Genomic DNA, 20,232 nt, shown 5'->3' with positions numbered 1-20,232 from the left:
GCACTTGTCATTGATCCCCTCCACTTTACCAAACCCATCAGATGAAGAATCAGAATGAAGATGAAGCATGGTTGGGGCAGTGGGGAGAGAAGAATGGAATTAAAACTGAAACTGAATTGAGGTTGTTGCTTTTCATTGATAGGAAAAAATAAATACAACTATGGAGCTTAATTGTAGTGGTAATGAATAGACAAATAAAAAGAGAATGCACTCTTTCCACCCAAGGATCCAGGAAATAAAAACAAATTTGAACAAAGGAAATTTTATCTCCAGTCAAAAGTGGGAAAGAAATAAAGCACGGTAAGTATGAATACAAAATAAAGTGTTAGAAATAAGTCCTGACTTACATTGATTATAATAAGTAGAGTTAAGCTCACTTTTTTTTCATTTTTTTAATGTTTACTTATTTTTGAGAGACAGAGAGAGAGAAACAAAGAAAGAAAGTGTGAGCAGGAAGGGTCAGAGAGAGTGAGGGAGACACAGAATCTGAAACAGGCTCCAGGCCCTGAGCTGTCAGCACAGAGCCCAATACATGGCTAGAACGCAGGAACCGTGAGATCACAACCTGAGTTGATGTCGGATGGTTAACCGACTGAGCTACCCAGGTGCCCTGAGTTAAACTCACTTTTTATGAAATAAAAACTTTCAAAATAAATTTTTTACAAATAAATCCAACAATGTTATTCTAGAGGTCTCAATAACAAAGAAATAGATGTAAAAAGATGCAAAACAAATGGATGAAAATATATGTTAAGCAACATGTACCAGCCAAAATATAATTTAAGGTAAAAAATTCCATAAAAGATAAAGATGAGTATTTCACCCTGGAAAAAGAAGCAACATGCTAATAACTTAATAATCATAAATACAGACATTCAATAATAGGGCCTCAAAACATGCAAAGCAAAACCTTAAATACCAGGAATAAATTAATCTTTAGTTTTAGTAGAAATTCAAACACATTCATCTAGAAACTAACAGATTGGGATGCCTGGGTGGCTCAGTCGGTTAAGTGTCCTGACTTCGGCTCAGGTCATGATCTCGAGGTCCATGAGTTTGAGCCCCACATCAGGCTCTGTGCTGACAGCTCAGAGCCTGGAGCCTGCTTCAGATTCTGTGTCTCCCTCTCTCTCTGACCCTCCTCCATTCATGCTCTGTATCTCTCTGTCTCAAAAATAAATAAACATTAAAAAGTTTAAAAAAATAAAATAAAATAAAAACCAACAGATCAAGCAAAGAAAAAAAAAGATTAGAAGCATATCTTTATGATTTTTTATTGAAGTATAGTTGACACAATGTTACATTAGCTTTAGGTGTTAGAATTATATTTTCAACTTTGACCTAATGAATATATCAAAAAAGTAGGTCCAGTAAACATAGAATGTACATTCTTTTCACATACACAGAATATACTCAAAAATCCATCATGAATCAGGTTAAAAAGTAATCTGATGAGGTAAGCATTACCTAATACTAAAACAAGACAGAAAAGAAATCTATAGACCAATATCTCTCATAAAGAGAGACGCAAAAATTACCAACAAAATATTAGCAAATTGAGTCCAACATGTATAAAAAGAATCATGCATCATGATCAAGTGGGATTTGTCTCAGGTATACAAGGCTGGTCAATATTCAAAATTTAATTACTATCATCCATTACATCAATAGGCTAAAAAAGAAATGTCACCATATAAATAGATGCAAAAAAAGCATTTGACAAAATCCAATACCCACTCATGATAAAAACTTTCATGATATGAACTAGGAACAGAGGGGAAATCCTCAATTTGATAAAGAAAATCTACAAAAACCTATAGCTAACATCATACTTAGTGGTGAGAAAATCAGAGCTTTCCCGCTAGATAAAGATCAAGGCAAAAAATGTCCTCTCTCATCAATCCTTTACAACACCATACTGAAAGTCTGACTAATGCAACAAAACAACAAAAGGAAATAAAAGATATACAACTTGGCAAAGAAGAAATAAAACCAGCATTGTTTTCTGCAACTATCACTACAGATGACATGATAATATATGTAGAAAATGTGAAGAGATCAACAAGAAACTATTGGAACTAATAAGCGATTATAGCAAGAAGTGAAGGATACAACATTAATATACAAAAGTCAATTACTTTCCTATTTGCCAGCAATGATCAATGGAATTTGAAATTAAAAACACAAGGGGCGCCTGGGTGGCTCAGGCGGTTAAGTGCCAACTTTGGCTCAGGGTTCATGAGTTCAAGCCCCACATTAGACTCTGTGCTGACAGCTCAGAGCCTGGAGCCTGCTTCAGACCCTGTGTCTCCCTCTCTCTCTCTGCCCCTCCCCCATTCTCTCTCTCTCTCTCTCTCTCTCTCTCTCTCTCTCTCTCTCTCTCTCAAAAATAAAATAAACTTAAAAAAATTAAAAACACAATACCATTTACATTAGTACCCACAAAAATACTTAGGTATAAATCTAACCAAATATGTACAGTATCTGAGGGCAACTACAAAACTGATAAACGAAATCAAAGAATTAAATACATGGAGAGCTATTCCATGTTGACAAATAGGAAGACTCAATATTATCAAGACATCAGTTCTCTTCAACTTCATCTTGGGATTCAAAGAAATCCCAATCAAACTCTCAGCAAGTTATTTTGTGAATATTGACAAGCTAAGTCTAAAGTTTATACGGAGAGGCAAAAACCCAGAATAGTCAACACAGTGTTGAAGCAGAAAAAGAGGACTGAGGCTACCTGACATCAGCATTTACTATAAACCTACAGTAATTAAGAGAGGGTGGTTTTGGTGCAAGAACAGACAAACAGATCAGTGGAACAGAAAAGAATACTGAGAAATAGACACACATAAATGCAGTCAACTGATCTTTGACAAAGGAGCAAAAGAAATATAATGGGAAAAAAAATTGGCTTTTAAATAAATGATGCAGGAACAAATAGACATGAACATTAATAAAAAAATGAATCTAGACACAGACACTACACTCTTCGTAAAAATTAGTTCAAAAACAGATCACAGGCCTAAATGTAAAAATAAAAAAAACTATAAAACTCTTAAAAGACAAATAGGAGAAACCTAGATGTCCATGCATAATCCGTGAAAGAAATCACTGATTGGCTGGACTTCATTAAAATTAAAAACTTCTGCTCTTTGAAAGACACTGTAAAAAGAATGAAAAGACAAGCCATGGACTGGCAGAAAATATTTGCAAAGAGCACATCTGACAAAGGACTGTTACCCAAAACATATAAAGACCTTGTAAAACTCAACAAGAAAACAAATAACCCAATTAAAAATGAGCCAAAGACCTTAACATATACCCCACCAAAGAAGATAGACAGATAACAATGAGTACGTGAAAAGGCCAACCACATCACATGTCAACAGGGAAACCCAAATCAAAACAAGAAACAACCAAAATCTGGAATAGTGACCAACCCTAAAAGCTGGTGAAGAAACAGAATATCAGACACTTTCATTCATTGCTGGTGGGAGTTACAAAATGGCACAATTTGGAGGACAGGTTGTTTCTAACAAAACTAAATAACTTTAACAATGATATGGCAGTTGTGTTCCTTGCAGTCACTGAAAATTTTGAAAAGTTATATCCGCACAAAAACCTGCTCATTGATGTTTGCAGCCACTTATTCATAACTGCCAAAACTCAGAAGCAACCAAGATGTCCTTCAGTGAATGGATAAACTATGGTGCATCCACGCAGTGGAATACTACTCAGCACTAAAGGGAAATGAGCTCTCCTTTGAAGAACACATGGAGGAATTAATAAGTGAAAAAACAATCTGAACAGGCTACATACTGTCTGAATCCAATTATATGACATTTCTGGAAAAGGCAAAACTATGGACACCGCAAAAAGGTTATTACCTGCCAGGAGTTAAGGGGTGAAGGGAAGACTAGGCACAGCATAATTTTCAAGGCAGTGAAACCATTCTCTATGATACTACATAGATACATGCCATGGCACATCTGTCCACACCCATGGAAGGTACAACACCACGAGTATACCCTAATGTAAACTATGGACCTTAGTTGATAATAACGTGTCAATGTAGGTTCATCAGTTCTAACAAACGTTCCACTGCAGTGAATCCTAGAGGCCCAATCCTCCAAATGCCAATGTCCAAAGCTGCATGCAGAAACGTGATGTGCAATGCCATCCTGAAATCATCAGATAAGGTGTGTCAGGCCAGCAGAGGACCAGAATGGCAGCTTACCTGATAACACCCGGGGTCTGGAAGCTTCGGCCATCTTCCAAGGTCAGTCAGCATTCTCCTCTTTCTCGTCTTCGTGCAGCCCTGTGTATGGTCCCCTCCAAACCCCACTTGCTCTACATCCACACAAACCACAGGCAATGGAGGCAGGTTGGTCTGAGGTCTGGTCCCGGTGAGTGGAGCGTGAGGTTTCCCTGGGAGGCAAACAGGATGTAGTTGGAGCCAGCGGGGCCTGCACTGTGGCTCTGGGTGTGTGAGGGGCAGTAAGTGTGATCCCAGATGGAAGGGCAAGGAGAGGAAAAGCTGAAATGAGCAGAGCAACAGAGGCAGCTGAGAGAATGGCAGGAGAGGGCCCCAGCCACTGCTGCCGACACCACTCTTCCCAGAGGAAGCCTAATCTCACAGGATCTCAGAAGATCTGTGGGGACTGGATAAGAAACACCTGAGTGCCACAGGTGCCAGAGGTCTCTCATCACAGACTCATAGTTGAGGAGTCCGACACATGGCACCTATCAAGCAAACCCCAGTCCTCATGGACACCTCCCCAAATGCCCTAATCAGAGTCACGATGCGGTGGTGTCTCACCCCACTGTCCCAGTCAAGCATAAGGGACCAAGCTCTAGCCCAAAAGCAGTTCAGGGGCAGGACTACCAGAAATCGGAATGGGGGAGTGAACTGCTCATACTTGCAGCGCAAGCCTCTCACCTTCCAGAGACCAAAGGCACCGGGATGGTAACCCAGGCTGCTGGCACTGAACCCTGGGTCCCCAATCCCATGTCTGCGAAGGTCCAAGGCCACAGAAACCTGAATGCACAGTGCCAATCTGAAATCGGGAACGTCAGGCCAGCAAAGGTCCTGAATGGGAGCTCATCTGGTAATACCCGGTACTGTCACGGCTTTGGCCGCCTACCTCAGTCTCCAAAGCTCCTCCTCCTTCTCCTCTTCCTGCAGACCTGAGAATGGTGCCTTCCAAACGGGACCTGCCCCTACCACAGACTGTGTCACCCTCGCCTGTTAAGGCCTCCAATAGCTACTACAGTTTAAAACAATTAGGGGCGCCTGGGTGGTGCAGTCGGTTAAGCGTCCGACTTCAGCCAGGTCACGATCTCGCAGTCTGTGAGTTCGAGCCCCGCGTCAGGCTCTGGGCTGATGGCTCGGAGCCTGGAGCCTGTTTCCGATTCTGTGTCTCCCTCTCTCTCTGCCCCTCCCCCGTTCATGCTCTGTCTCTCTCTGTCCCAAAAATAAATTTAAAAATGTTGAAAAAAAAATTTAAAACAATTAGAAATCAAAAGGATAGCAAAAGAAAATGAAATACCATATAATTGAAAACCCATTATCCTACATCCCCAAATCAACGGGTCAGAGTAAATAGCTCATATTATGAAATACTTAAAGTATCATGAGAGGACTGCACACCATAATTTTGAAAGCAAAGTTACATATATAAAGTAAAATGTAGATGAAAGCATCTAATAGGGAATAAAATGTCTAAAATTAGTTGAGCATTCAACTCAAAAATTAGAAAATAAGCAATGGAAGATTTTTTGCAATAATACTTTTTAAAACTATGTAAGAAACCAATAATTAAGATAAGAGCAAAAATCAATGAAATGGAAAAAGAAGAGAAAGGATTAACAAAACTAAATCTATTTTTAAAAGGCAACTAATAAGGCAATTCTCTAGTAAGATTCATGAAGAAAAAAGAAAACACTGATAAATAAGCAAGATTCAGAATGAAAGAGGGAAACTCACTGCTTATAAAGCAAAGATTATTATTATTATTATTATTATTATTATTATTATCAATCTTTTGATTGCCAAGATTGGCCAGGAAATATTTCCTAAGAAAAAGGACTAGACAAGGTAAGTAACCACTAAAAGTAGTAGGATGATTGGGGCACCTAGGTGGCTCAGTCGGTTAAGTGTCTGACTTTGGTTCAGGTCATGATCTCATGGTTTGTGAGTTCAAGCCCTCCATCATGCTCTGTGCTGACAGCTCAGAGCCTGGAGCCTTCTTCAGATTCTGTGTCTCTTTCTCTCTGTTCCTCTCCTGCTTGCACTCTGTCTCTCTCTCTCTCTCTCTCAAAAATAAATAAAGACTAAAAAAAATTGTTTTAAAAAAAGGTAATAGGATGATAGATGAAAACATCTCTTCGAAAGTCTCCACCCAGATAGTTTATCCAGGCAGTTTTTACTAACCATTCAAGGAACACATAATAACCTACAGCTTCTATAATTTTTTTCTAGAGTACAGAAATAGAGACAAAGTGGCCTCTAATTTTTATAAGACCAGTATAACATATATGACAAAATTAGACATTTAAAAAATTAACGTTTTAAATCATTTCCATTTGTGAATATATTTACAAAACTTCTATGTAAGGATTACCTAAATGAGTCCAACAGTATTTTGTAGACACTAGAAGTTCTATTGTTTTTATAAATTATACTAATTTTACAAATTTAAAGATGCTCCAAAATTAGGTAACTTATTAGTTACAGTAAATGATTAAAGGGGAATAATATGTCATTTCAAATAATGTAAAAATGAAAATATTCAATAAAATGTAACTTTTACTTATTTTTTTAAAAACTCTTAGCAAAATAGACAAAGAGGAAATCTTTAACTGTGTTCAGGTGCCTAGAAAAACATACTGCAAACATCATTCATGCTTCATGGAGACCAATACAATCAAACAAGATAAAAAGAGACTTAAATATTCAAGTAAAGGATCAAAATGTCATTTCAAAAAGATAGGATCATGAATATAGAAAAAAAGGAGAATCAATGGATAAACTTCTACAACTAACAACAATGTAGCAATAAGAAACTTAACGTCATACAAAAAAAAAAAAAGCAAAGTTACTCTATGCCAATGGTTACTATTTAGAGTAATATGCCAGTCATAATAACAATAAAATCTGTAAGGGTCGGATTTAACCTAACAAAAGCTTTTACAAAGCCATTCTGGAAAACAGGTAAAGGGCGTTAAATGGCATTTAATATACATCCAGATAGACCAAAATAGGTGGAGAGATATCCCATACACATGAATGAATGAATGAATGAATGAATAGAAATTCATTCAGCAATTATTTGTTGAGTTCCTGCTGTGTCAGACTCTCCTCTAGGTTGCAGCAGTGAAAAAGAAAATGAAGGAAAATTTGTATCCTCATAGATTATATATAAATATATAACTACATGAAGCCTATAATAAAATAAATATGTCTATTTCTGCCAAGTTAGCCTTCACATTCAGTGGCAAATGCAGCCAAAACATTTAAAGAGTTTAAAGGAATTTACCACGGGACCATATTGTCATAGTTTGTATTCCACATGAATGGTGACCCTTGGACTCATGCGATGTAGCAGTCATAATTTGCAAATTTTAAAATAAAAAAGAAAGTTCTAAAAATAACCGTATAATTCTGAATAAGGAGAGAAAATAGCAGATCTTAAATCAACAAGATATTAAGATATTTCACAAGGCTATAGTAATTAGGGCAGTGTTATAATAATAGGAAAGAAGCCAGATCTAGAAACAGATCCATGTGTGTGCAGAGATCCACCCATGTATAGTTATCATATCCACTTTACACCAATGTGACTCACAAATATGATAATTTAGACAACATGAAATGTTAGAAAGGACTGTGGGGTTATGAATTACTGGGATCATTTTGAGGTACACGAGTTTGATAGACTAGTGAAACCAAGTATATGCACACCCTGTGCCCTACTCCACTTTTGGCATCTTTTTTTTAAGTTTTTACTTAAATTTCAGTTAACACACAGTGTAATATTAGTTTCAGGTGTACAGTGTAGTGATTCAACACTTCCACACATCACTGGGTGCTCATCAGGACAAGGGCAGCACTCCTTAATCCCCATCACCTATTTCACCCATCCCCCCACCCACCTGTCCCCTGGTAACCATCAGTCTGTTCTCTATCACCAAGAGTCTGTTTTTTGGTTTGCCTCTCTCTCTTTTTCCCCTTTGCTTGTTTGTTTTGTTTCATAAATGGAAGCATCTTTAAATATCCAAGTTGAGGGGCGCCTGGGTGGCGCAGTCGGTTAAGCGTCCGACTTCAGCCAGGTCACGATCTCGCGGTCCCTGAGTTCGAGCCCCGCATGGGGCTCTGGGCTGATGGCTCAGAGCCTGGAGCCTGTTTCCGATTCTGTGTCTCCCTCTCTCTCTGCCCCTCCCCCATTCATGCTCTGTCTCTCTCTGTCCCAAAAATAAGTAAACGTTGAAAAAAAGATTTTTTTAATAAAAAAAATAAAAAATAAAAAATAAAAAAAATAAATATCCAAGTTGAAAGATAAATAAAATGTTGTGTTAGGTATGGTTGCTAAAATTACATATATCAACATATATCTTAGAAACTAAAGTTTTGTGAAAAATATCAGATGTAGAATGAGAAGTACATCAAAATGCCACTGTAGGAATGTTTTAAATACATAACATATATATTAAACATATTAAAAACATAAAGTATATTACATATTACCATACATTTTATGATATGCGTTTGTATAAAAATAAGGACACAGAAGGTAGATTCGCATGGAAAGTAGATGTGAGTGGGAAATTTTATACAAAAAGATTTTTTTTTAATTTAACGGAGAAACACAAATAAAGTCTATTGTATTCATGAATACTTGCTCGAGTGATATTTTGGCACTGAAAAGTCAATTAAAGAGCTAGATTTCACCTTGGAGCGATACACTGAAGAACAAAAACAAAGTAAGAAGAAAAAAAAAAAACTGAAGAGTTCCAGGCTACCTACGTTTTTCATTGCCCTGTCTACACAAAGAATAAACAGACATACTGATAGAGGCTCTGAATTTCTACAGACCATAGAATCGGAGAATTGAAGTCACCATTCTCAGCTAAGTAACACAAGACTATAGTAGCTCCCAACTGATGTCACACATTTATAACAATCAACCTTTTATTGAGGGCAAAGGCTGTGTCTTCATTTAGTTAATCTCATGAACTCACAGTATGTTTCTTATGCATAAGGTATTGTGCTAGAAGTTGATAGAAAGAACAGAAATGATGTTTTTTTTAATTGAATCTGTAGAACTTTAATTTGTAGAATGTTCAAAATTGCCTCACATGCTACGTATCGATCACACTCAGAGAAGTTAAACAATTCACCCAACATCCCACAGTTAATAAAGGGAATGAAAATGAGTAGAAATGCCCAAAGTTCTGGGCAATTTACATAAATACTAAGGATAGAATCAGAAGAGTAAATTCATAGCAGTATTCTACTTAACAGCAAAAACAAAATACACAGTATTCATGGACATGAATATATTGAATGATGTGAAGACTGTGGGAAAATATGATATTGGATGGGAACAAAAGATAGACACTGAAGAATTTTTTTAAAAAAGGAAAAAGACTATAAAGTATGGCAATGACATATCTACACTAGGTGACCTATTTTTCTCTATGTCTAATGTAAATAGTTTGATGTCACTGGGCTGCCTTGCTCATACTCAACCTGTCATCACTTGAGTGCTCTTTCAGCACAGGGCCTAAATCAGCACGGTCTTTTCTAAGTCAGAAAACACCACTGTTCTTTATCATGAATCACAGCTTTGAGGTTACTGTGGTGACTTTGTCTGGGCAGTAGTAATTACATTATCAGTACCAGCAATAATTATTCAATTAATCATCTAATTGTCAAGGAACCCAAATTTGGGATCAATAGTAACATGAGGTGCTATTTTTCAACTTTCCACCAGGAGTTTGGAAACTATGGATTTATTGGTGAGGAGGTGAGCACCAATTGAGAATGAACAGTAGTCTCAGCTTTCATCATAAGCAGACTCTGGGGCAGCATTTCCATCCTTTGGATGGGAAATAGAAAATTTTATTCTCATTTCCAGCTCTGCCCAGGGCCACAGGCAGAAATGTGAAGATTATTGTTCTCCAAAAAAGAGACATGAATATAACCGCAGGCCAACAACATCATTAGCCTCCCATTCAATACCCCGGTAATGATTGATGGGAAAAGGGAAGCTTTAGTCTCCTGGGATTGTCCAGAGTGGCTCATGACAGGAACAGCATTATTTCAACCAGCCATAAATCACCAATGTTACTACAGTTCTCTTGAAAACCTGTATAGCCATGGTCTCAAGAGTTTGCACAGTGAGTCTGCCTTGCATTTTAATATTGGCATTTTGATTCAATCCCTGAAAGAGGTCCTGGTACAATAGGAATTACTTTAACTTCCTTATTATCCATAAAAGTTTATTCAACTTGATGTCTTTAAAGTTTGATGTGTTTAAAGTTCTAAGCCAGGAGTTTTCATATTTACTTTAAGGGATCTTTATTTACTTCTTTTCCTGTATTTAACTTCTTATCATGGTGTTCTACAGCCCAAATTAGAGTAAAGTTTACTTCTGAAGAATATATTTAGGATATATAGGACCTAAATTAGAGTATAGGGTACTTGTCTTAAATGAAGTAACTTTTTTTTAATTTCGCAAAAAAGAAATAAATAACAAATTTTCTATAATGTCAGAGGTGAAAAGTATCATTTGTGAGTAGTAAACATATTTTTCCCCACTAAGATGCTACAAAAGTGATAGGAGAACTGATGGCCTCATGGATGGTAATTTTGTTTGTTCTGAGGAACAAGAAAAATATGATGGCTAGGTGGAGCCCCTAAAGTTGTTAACTGAATAAATGGGGGGAATCATGTAAGAAAGAAAGACATCTAGTACAAGAAGGAGGTAAGAGTAAATGTGTTTGTTTCCTTTCCTTCCCAAAATCCCACTGAAATGACAGAAAACATAACCAAAATTAATTCAAATGCTCTTTAAAATATAATTACCCAGGCAAGGAGTTATGAGAACTTTCTGGAAGAAAGAGACAGAGCTTCTGGCATTAGCTAGATGGAGAAATAAGAGCCCAGAAAAATGTAGGCCAAAGACATAAAAGATCTGAAAAAAATAAGAGCTATTCTTTCCAACAGACTTCTGGATTAACTTCTCACAGAGTCATCAAGTACAGAAGGTGAAAGCAAATTGTGGGTAATTAATAATTGTACCAATGGAAATTCTGAACTAGTAGTTCTACTTCTCATGTAAGGGAGATGGATGGAGATGTGAACCGCAGTTTCGCCCTGGACAAATACAAAAGAAAAGGTCTATAAATAAGTAAAGCCGATGGATCAGTTATTTCCTAGCATGAATGTATATTAACACACACACACACACATACACACACACACACATACTCATATACTTATAAAAGAGGAGTTTGTCATTCTCTGTTTTATAAAATGGGACAATATTGTACAAAATTTTCTGAAGCATTGAAATAAAAAGTGGTTCTATTTTAGGATATAAGATGCCGGGCATGTGCCATAATTCAGAATATGTGAAAGAATTTCTAGTGAATAAAAGTTTTTATGTAATTAGTTCAAGTAAAATGAAGAACTACTATTCTAACCATTGCATCTATTTAACAGGACTCACTGGTTGATTTTTAAGAGAAGCTTTTTAACTAACTGTGACATGCCATTCAATTAAGAAAAAATTAAAACTGCAAGTTTTACCAAAGAATAAACCTTGAGATTACTAAATGTGAATATCATATAATTGTAAGCTTGTTATAATGCTCAAGATTGCAATTGTGAGCTAAGAAAAAACTCTGGGTCACCATGATGGCATAACTGCCAATGTCTCACTCTTCCATTGCAATGGTTGAAGAATATAGTTTGAAATTATACAGCTAAATCCATGATGTATATCACATAGCCTTCATTTAGGTGCAAATAACATAATCCCAGCTAATGGTAGGCAAAGTGATAAAGACATTTAACTATCTCACACAACAAGTCTTCAAGTAGACAATACAAGGGCTAATGCAGAACTCAATGACCTTAAATGACAATTTTTTGTACAAATGTATGCTACTATAGAAATACATGATGACACTATTACATAAAAGTAACTGAAGCGATCATCAAATAAATAACTTCAACCATCACTAAGGTCTGCATCAACTTGGCTGTGTTTATTTTTCTACCTTCTGTTTCACAATTTACGAGCTTTTGTTATTGATTACATTTTGTATGCCAATTTCTGTATTTTAAAATGTGAAAGAATTTGACCTTACATATAAAGAAGAAAAAAACAAATGGATAAATACAGTACATTATATCTTAGTTCAAAATAATACTTTCAGATATTCAAGGACCCAGAAAGTTCACCATCCACATACTCTTTCTAAAAAGGTTTATTCCTGGACAAAGTCCAGCAAAATAAAAACGCAATCCACAAGACAAACATAGGACCCAAGAAATGGTGAAATCACCTAATGCATCAGTCAGCCTGGGCTGCCATACAAAATACTATAGACTGGGTGGCTTAAACAACAGAAAGTTATTTTCTCACAGCTCTGGAGGCTGGAAATCTGAGATCAGGGTTGTCAGTTTCTAGTGAGAACTCTTCCTAGCTCACAGATGGCCACCATATCCCTGTAACTTCTTTGAACACTGTGGAAAGAATGAGCTTTCTATGGTCCCTTCTTATAAGGACACTAATCCTATCTGATAAGTAACCCACCTTGAAGACCTAATTTAACCTTACTTATCTCCTAAGGTTCTATATCCAAAAATAGTAACATTGGGAATCAGGGCTTCAACATCCGAATTGGTTGGGGGGTGGAGGGGCAGGGAAGGACACAATTCAGTCCATAGCACCTAAGATATGCAATTTAAAAAAGAAATCTCTGTAGGAACACTGTGTCAGTGCAAAAAATGGTTCCAACCAGAGCAGGAAGTCTGCGAACTTTGTGAAAACTGCCTTCAAAATTAGACTAGATACTGCTATACAAATTTTTGAGGAAGAGTGTATAAATTATAACATGCCCTTAATGAGAAAGTATTTCTCTTCTTAATTCACAAAGAAAGTTTTTAATTATCAACAAATAAACATAAAAAGTTATGATCCAAAGTAATACATGGTATAATTTTGAGCAACTAAGATTATAAGAACTTTCAGAAATAATGAAGCCACATAGTCATGTAAATCAGAAAGACAAATAAGACCAAGCTGATACTCACAATGTATAGTTCTTTGTATGTTTCCTAAAAGTGATTTGTCATTTTACCATACATTTTGCTTACAGATCAGTCTTTTCATATTAATTTCTCTTAAAGAGTGATCCTAAAAGTAGTCTTAAATTTTAAACTTGTTTTTAAATTAACGAAGGATTATCTGATTTTTATTAATAACTGATAGTACCTTAAGTTTTATTATCTGGAAACCAGTCTGTGCTAAAAAAAATGCATAGTTCAAGTCTCACTAATAACCACCACCACAACGGGGGTGCCTGGGCGACTCAGTCAGTTAAGCGTCCAACTCTTGGTTTTGGCTTAGGTCGTGTTCTCACCGGTTCGTGAGTTCAAGCCCTGAGTCAGGCTCCACGCTGGTAGCAGGATTCATGCTAGTAGCGGGCTTCAAGCTGTTAACATGTAGCTGGAAGCCTGCTTGCGATTCTCTCCCTCCCTCCCTCTCTGCCCCTCTCCCACTCATGCTCGCTCACATGTGTGTGCTCTCTCTCCCTCAATATAAGTAAATAAACTTAAAAAATTTTAATAAACACCACCACAACAATAAAACTTTATCTAAAATCTTTTCATTTTTTTCTTAGTATTTTAGTTTAACTTTAGTGGAACTTCTAGCAACTGATAATACATATCTTTTCAAGTAATTAAAGGTTATTATCCCCTTCAGTTACATTGTAGTATCTTTTTGCCTCTGTCAAATCCAAGTGAAGTTAAACTTAGTGTAAAACGTAAATTATCATTCTTTAGATAGACTATGAATGATTTCAATTTTATCCTTTTTCTTTTTTTATTTCCAAATTTCCCACCATAAACATATTACTCTTTAAATCAGAACAGTCTAAGGAATGCTATTCTATTTAAAGCATTAAAAAATATGGATATTAAAAATGAAATATGAGGGGGTATGATGTGGTCATCGATTTAAATCAACTCTGAACCAGAGACAAGAAGAGCAGAATTAAAAGAAATAAGAAAGAGAGATCACTGAACTAAATGTTTCCCACTGTTGGAAACAACCGAGTAGACTAGAATCCAACCTCCAAAATGTGTGAACATCGATCATTTTGGTAAGTAAAACATAACTGCCATAAATGCTTTTATACTATGGAAGATATCTGGACCATTTCCTCATCAATTTTATCTTTTTTGCTTGTTTGTCTTCTTTGATATTTCCTAGAAGCAATTTGGATTATTTTTAGCAAAAAAATGTAAGTAGAGTAGCCAAGGTCAGTCCCTGAGGTTTATCCTAAGTAATAATAGTAACAATAGCAACTGACATTTGCTGAGCACTGACTATATGACAGGGACTATTCTAAGTATTTTATATTCTTTAGCTTATTTACTCCTCCCAGGTCTGCCCTGAGGTCAGTGTGACTACCCTCACCTTACAGATGAGAGAATGGACACATAAAAATTTGTCACTTGCCCCAGGTCACTCAGATCAAGTGGGAGCTGGACCCTAATCCAGACAGTCTGACTCCTGAGGCTAGCTCTAAATGACTACGACCTCGCTAAACTGTCCCTTTCAGGACAAAGAAGACTGATCAATACTTGCTCCAAGATGAATCGAGAGCCACATGAGAGTGAAAGGAAAGCTCGGTTTTCAATTTTCAATTTGGTTTATTAAAAAGACACAAAGCTTCTCTGTGTGAATAAACTTGCTACAAGGAAAATGAAATTGGTTAACACTGGAAAAGCATTTTACACTTTACAAAGAAGTATTACATGCTAGAACTCACTTAATGGGCCTCAAGATTGGGGAGCATTAGTAGGATTATTATTTTGGAGCTGAGAAATATGAGCATCCAAAAGCCAAGATCATTCTACTGATTATAACAGAGTCAGAACAAAAGCGTGCTTTCTAACCTGGATCTTCGGCTCCTTCCGTCATTATTTCCAAGATGAATGCCAATTTTTTTAAAAAAATGACACAATACTTCAAAGTCCATCTTTGTTTGAGAAGTGCCAGGAGGAAACATAGAATTCCTCTTATTTGTTTCTGTGATATATTTCCCCATTCATCTTTGCTCTCCACTCCTGTCCCCACCACCCACACTCCTGCCCCTCAGGCACCTGTTTACTGTGTTCAACATCTGTCCTTAACCTAGCATGTTTGCTTACAAAATATGCATGGAAAAAACTCCCATATTTCTCTTCAACTACTCACAATACTTCTGGCCACCAAATGTGTGGAGTTTTGCCCCACCCCAACCAATTCTCTGACACCAGGTGGGTGCCCTCCAATTCAATTAAGTTCTGACACTGTCTAGCTAGAAAGAGTTAATGTCAGATCCCACAAGGATCGTACAAGAGCACTCCCACTTCAGATGCCAGTTGCAAGACACAGGTTGTCACCTGTACTTCTAAACAACTGGCTATAAATTAGAGTTCTCATGATGCCCTCTTCTAGTCTGATCATTTGTTAAGATGACTCCTAAAACTCAGAGGAATACATACTATGTTTACTAGTTTGTTCATAATAAAGGATGTCATAAAGGATACAGATGAACAGCCATATAAAGTGATACATGCTGTAACGGCCAGAAGGGTTCTGAGCATAGGAGCTTCTGTCCCTGGGGAGCTGGGGTACGACACCCTCCCAGCATGTGGATGTGTTCACCACCCTGGAAGCTCTCCAAACCCCGTGGTTCAGGGATTTCTAGAGAAGGTTCATCACATAGGCACAACTAATTCTTAACTCGATATCCAGCCTTTCTTTCCTCTCCAGAGGATGAGGGATGGGGCTTGAAGCTCCAAGCTTCTAAACATGACTTGGTCTTCCTGATGACCAGCCCCCATCCTGAAGTTCTCCAGGAGCCCACCAAGAGCAACCTTGCTAGAAAAAAGAGATGCTCCCAACACCTGGGAAATTCCAAGAGATTTAGAAACTTTGTCTTGGGAACAGGGCCAATACCAAATATTAGAACAAAAGATACTCCCAGCACTTTTATCACTTAAGAAGTTACAAAGGTTTTAGGAGCTCTGGCCAGGAGCCAAAGACAAAGATTAAATATATATTTCTTTTTATAAATCACAATATCACAAATGGATTTCTATGTCATGCATTAATTTTTTTTAATTTTTATTTAAATTCCAATTAGTTAACATAGAGTGTAATATTAGTTTCAGGTGTACAATTTATTGATTCAGCACTCACCTACAACACCCAGGTGCTCACAAAAAGGCATGTATTAACTTATAAAAATGCACTTATTCTGTGACTCTTATTCTGCTTCCTTATCTTCGTTTTGTCCGTATCTTGTTCGAGATTTGCACATACACCTAGTTCACCGTTTGCAGTTGTTATGAGATTTTCCTTACTGTGCAGCCACCAGATTACTCATTTATCTCCTAGTGATAGAAACCTACTCTACCTTTATCTCCCCACTACCACAAACAATAGCCTGGTAAAAACTCCTATACAAGCTTCCTTAGTGACCTGTGAAAAAATTTCCTGGCATTTATCCATGGGGGTGAAGTGGTCCTGAAACATGCATATTCTTAATCTTACTAAGGACCGGCACTCTGCTTCCAGGGAAAAAAAAAAAAAAAATGCACCATTTGCATTCTCAAGCATAGCACAATAAAAATTGTAGTCTCCTACATCCTCTCCAACCTTGGCAGCATACTTCCTTCTAATGATGACTAAACCAATGTATATGTAAAATTGTATCTCAGTGTGTTAATTTCCATTTCTTGGATTACTACTTTGTATACTCAGTGGCAAATCAGGCTTTCCCTTATGTAAATTGCTAATTCTTATCCTTTGCCTATCTTTCCATTTGATTCCCTGCCTTTTTAAAAGAATTTTATTTTTTAGGGGTGCTTGGGTGGCTCAGCGGTTTGGCATCCCGCTCTCAGTTTGGGCTCAGGTCATGATCACAGATTTCATGAGTTCAAGTCCTGCGTCAGGCTCTGTGCTGATGGTGCAAAGCCTGCTTGGGATTCTCTGTCTTCTTCCTCTCTGTCTCCCCCTTCCCCACTCACTCTGTCTCTGTCTCTCTCTAAATAAATAAATAAATTTTAAAAAAGGAATTTTATTTTTTTAAAGAATTCTTTTCTAAAGAATTAACTTTATAGTCTAGAAATTGAGCCCTTCTTCATCTTACAAAATTCAGATGTTGTCTCCTGAGGAGCAATTTATCACTTTATTTGGTCAATGGCATCCTTTACTGAGCAAAAATATTTCACTTCAATGTAACTATATCTGACTATTTCCCATCCTAGAACTTGTGCTTTGAGAATCTCATTTAAAAATTTTTCCCTTCCCCTAAATTACAAAATATTTCCTATGTTTCCCTATAAGTGATACTTAGCTTTTCATAATAGTTTCAATCCATCAGATTTACTGTTGGATTGGTAAAACAGGGATCAGATTTATTTTTTCCCGATATAGGAAATCAGATTTTTCTAATGCCATTTGTAACTGTCCCTTCCCCTTGCTTTCTGGTCATTTTCATTATCCATCATATTCCCAAAATAAACAGATTTCATAGTAGGGGAGAAGTTCATAATGGTAAAAGGTTTTCACTGAGCCACTAGCCCTAGCCCTAGCCTTGGCTATTGCATCGTGTGTAAAGGAAAGTAATTAGCCTACGTTTCGTCTCCTCATTTGGGACTCAACCTTCACGTAAGCTATAGAAACTACATTTAATATGTGTTGTTTAATTAGTAGCTACCTGTTCCCCTCCTTAAATTCACTCATCTTTTCATATGTCCAAACTTCTTCCCCTTGGAAAACGCTTCTACTTCAGGGCTTCCTAAAACCCTATGGATTTTTTGGTACAGCTTGCCATTATATGCCCTGTCTATGCAAAACATTGGTCTTCCTTAGCTAAATTGTGAGACTTTCTTATTTAAGAAGAGCTGCATGAAGTGACAGTCAAAAACACTACACAGCATGCATAATAATAATATATGGGTAATCAAATCTCATGCTTCAAGAAATAAAGTAATTACTGTGGGATTTAGGAACCAGAGCCTACCACTTCCATAAATAGCTCTGTCCAAATCACTGGAGGCTTTGTGTATAAATGTGTGTGTGTTTAAATATGAGTGCTTATGTGTGTTTATGTGAAGGAGAAAGACAAGCCATGTATATTAACAGAGACCTTGGAGTGAAACTTTCCCCCTTTTTTCCCCCTAAACTTCTGGTATTAGCCAGTAAAAGAAATCGGAGTCTAGAACACATAGAGTTATATTTTACCTGACTGTAATAAATCTCAGATTTTCACTGTTCATCTCTGCTGCATTGCTCACTAGAGAATACTCTCCCCTGAGGCTGTGCCCAGGTAAAAAATGCCAACCAGCATTCACAAAAGAGATTGCTTCTAGAATTCCTCTTGCAAAACAGTAGTTTCTCCCTCCTGTGGTTTGGGTACATTTGACAGACTGGGAGCAAATCTAATATTTTCAACTGTATCACCACTGCATGAAATACTGTAAAAAACAAACAAAAACTGCTTTTCCAGTGTTTTCCCCATAATGCAAACCTACTTCATCTAATGATAATTCATCACAGTGTGGCTAGTAACAACCCATTCAAAAACAGACATGAAGAGCTTTGACCTAATTTCAAAAATTTAATGAAAATCAAATTTATCTAATAAAAGGCTATAGAACATCTTAAAACTAATGAGTTTACTTTGGGACTACATTGTATGAACTCAGAGTACATTGATGTATATCTTTCCCACTAGATTATAAAGTCCTTGAAGGAAGGAATATGCTTTATTCACCTTTACATTCTCAGTGCTTGACATGTGACAAAAACATAATAAATTAAACTGCTATTCAATCTGGTTATTAAGATTGATCAGAAGCTCTGCTTGGAAGTTTGCTATTTTATTAATGATAAAAATATGGGACTACAAATTAATTATTAGTTTATAAAGACAGTTTGTCTGAGAGATAGAGTCCACAGAGGAGGATTTATTTTTTTTAAGTTGGAAATCATGGAATTATACTAATCCCTGAATCACTCCAACTTTGGATTTCTCAAATGTGAGAGATGAATGTTGAATACTACAAGAACATAAAATGAATCTATGAATAAAACTATAATGAATGTGGGTCCTCAAATAGGTGGGCTTATTTTCTTGGTAATTCATCTTTAATGTAGTTATGAGCATATGTGTAGAAACCGTGAAGTAACAATACAATAAGAAAATAATATGCAACCTTGGGCAGAACTATTGGCACCCAGAAATACTTTACCAGGAATTAAATCTGCTTTCTACCACCACCAACTATGCTGCTAGACTTTTAAATTGCTATTAAAGAGGCAGAAATACTCAGGGAAATGTGAATGCACATGGCAGACCAGATGAGATAGAAATGACAAAAGAATATGCTAGGATCAATTTCATAAATAATTCAGGAGGGAATGGGGCATAGTATGTATAGAAAAATCACTCCATCTACTCCATCATGGAAGACAATATCAGATAGAAATCCAGGGTAATCTAATTAGCTAGTGCTCTCAGATGATAGATGATGATAGATGATAGACAGATGATAGATAGACAGATACATAGATAGATAATTATGTTCTTGAAGATATTATATTCTTGAATGTTTTTGCTTATTCCTGTTCCAAAGTTCTAGTTTAGTCAAGATTAAGAGAGTAGAATCCATGCGGGAAAAAAACAATATTCATTTGCCAATCTCAGTTTCCAGGTACTAAAAAATGTCAAAAGCAATAATCAAATGGCTAGAACATGATGATTTTGGAAGCATCCTTCTTCACAAATTCTCAAAAAAAGGAATACAATCATTGTCATATATGGAAGCAAGTCAACAAATACTTATTAAGACATAAGATCAAAATTGGTGATGGGCACCTGGGTGGCTCAGTCGGTTAAGCATCCGACTTTGGCTCAGGTCATGAT

This window comes from Prionailurus bengalensis, chromosome B1, assembly GCF_016509475.1.
Source record: "Prionailurus bengalensis isolate Pbe53 chromosome B1, Fcat_Pben_1.1_paternal_pri, whole genome shotgun sequence".
Taxonomy (NCBI): Eukaryota; Metazoa; Chordata; class Mammalia; order Carnivora; family Felidae; genus Prionailurus; species Prionailurus bengalensis.
This window is presented reverse-complemented; position numbering follows the sequence as displayed.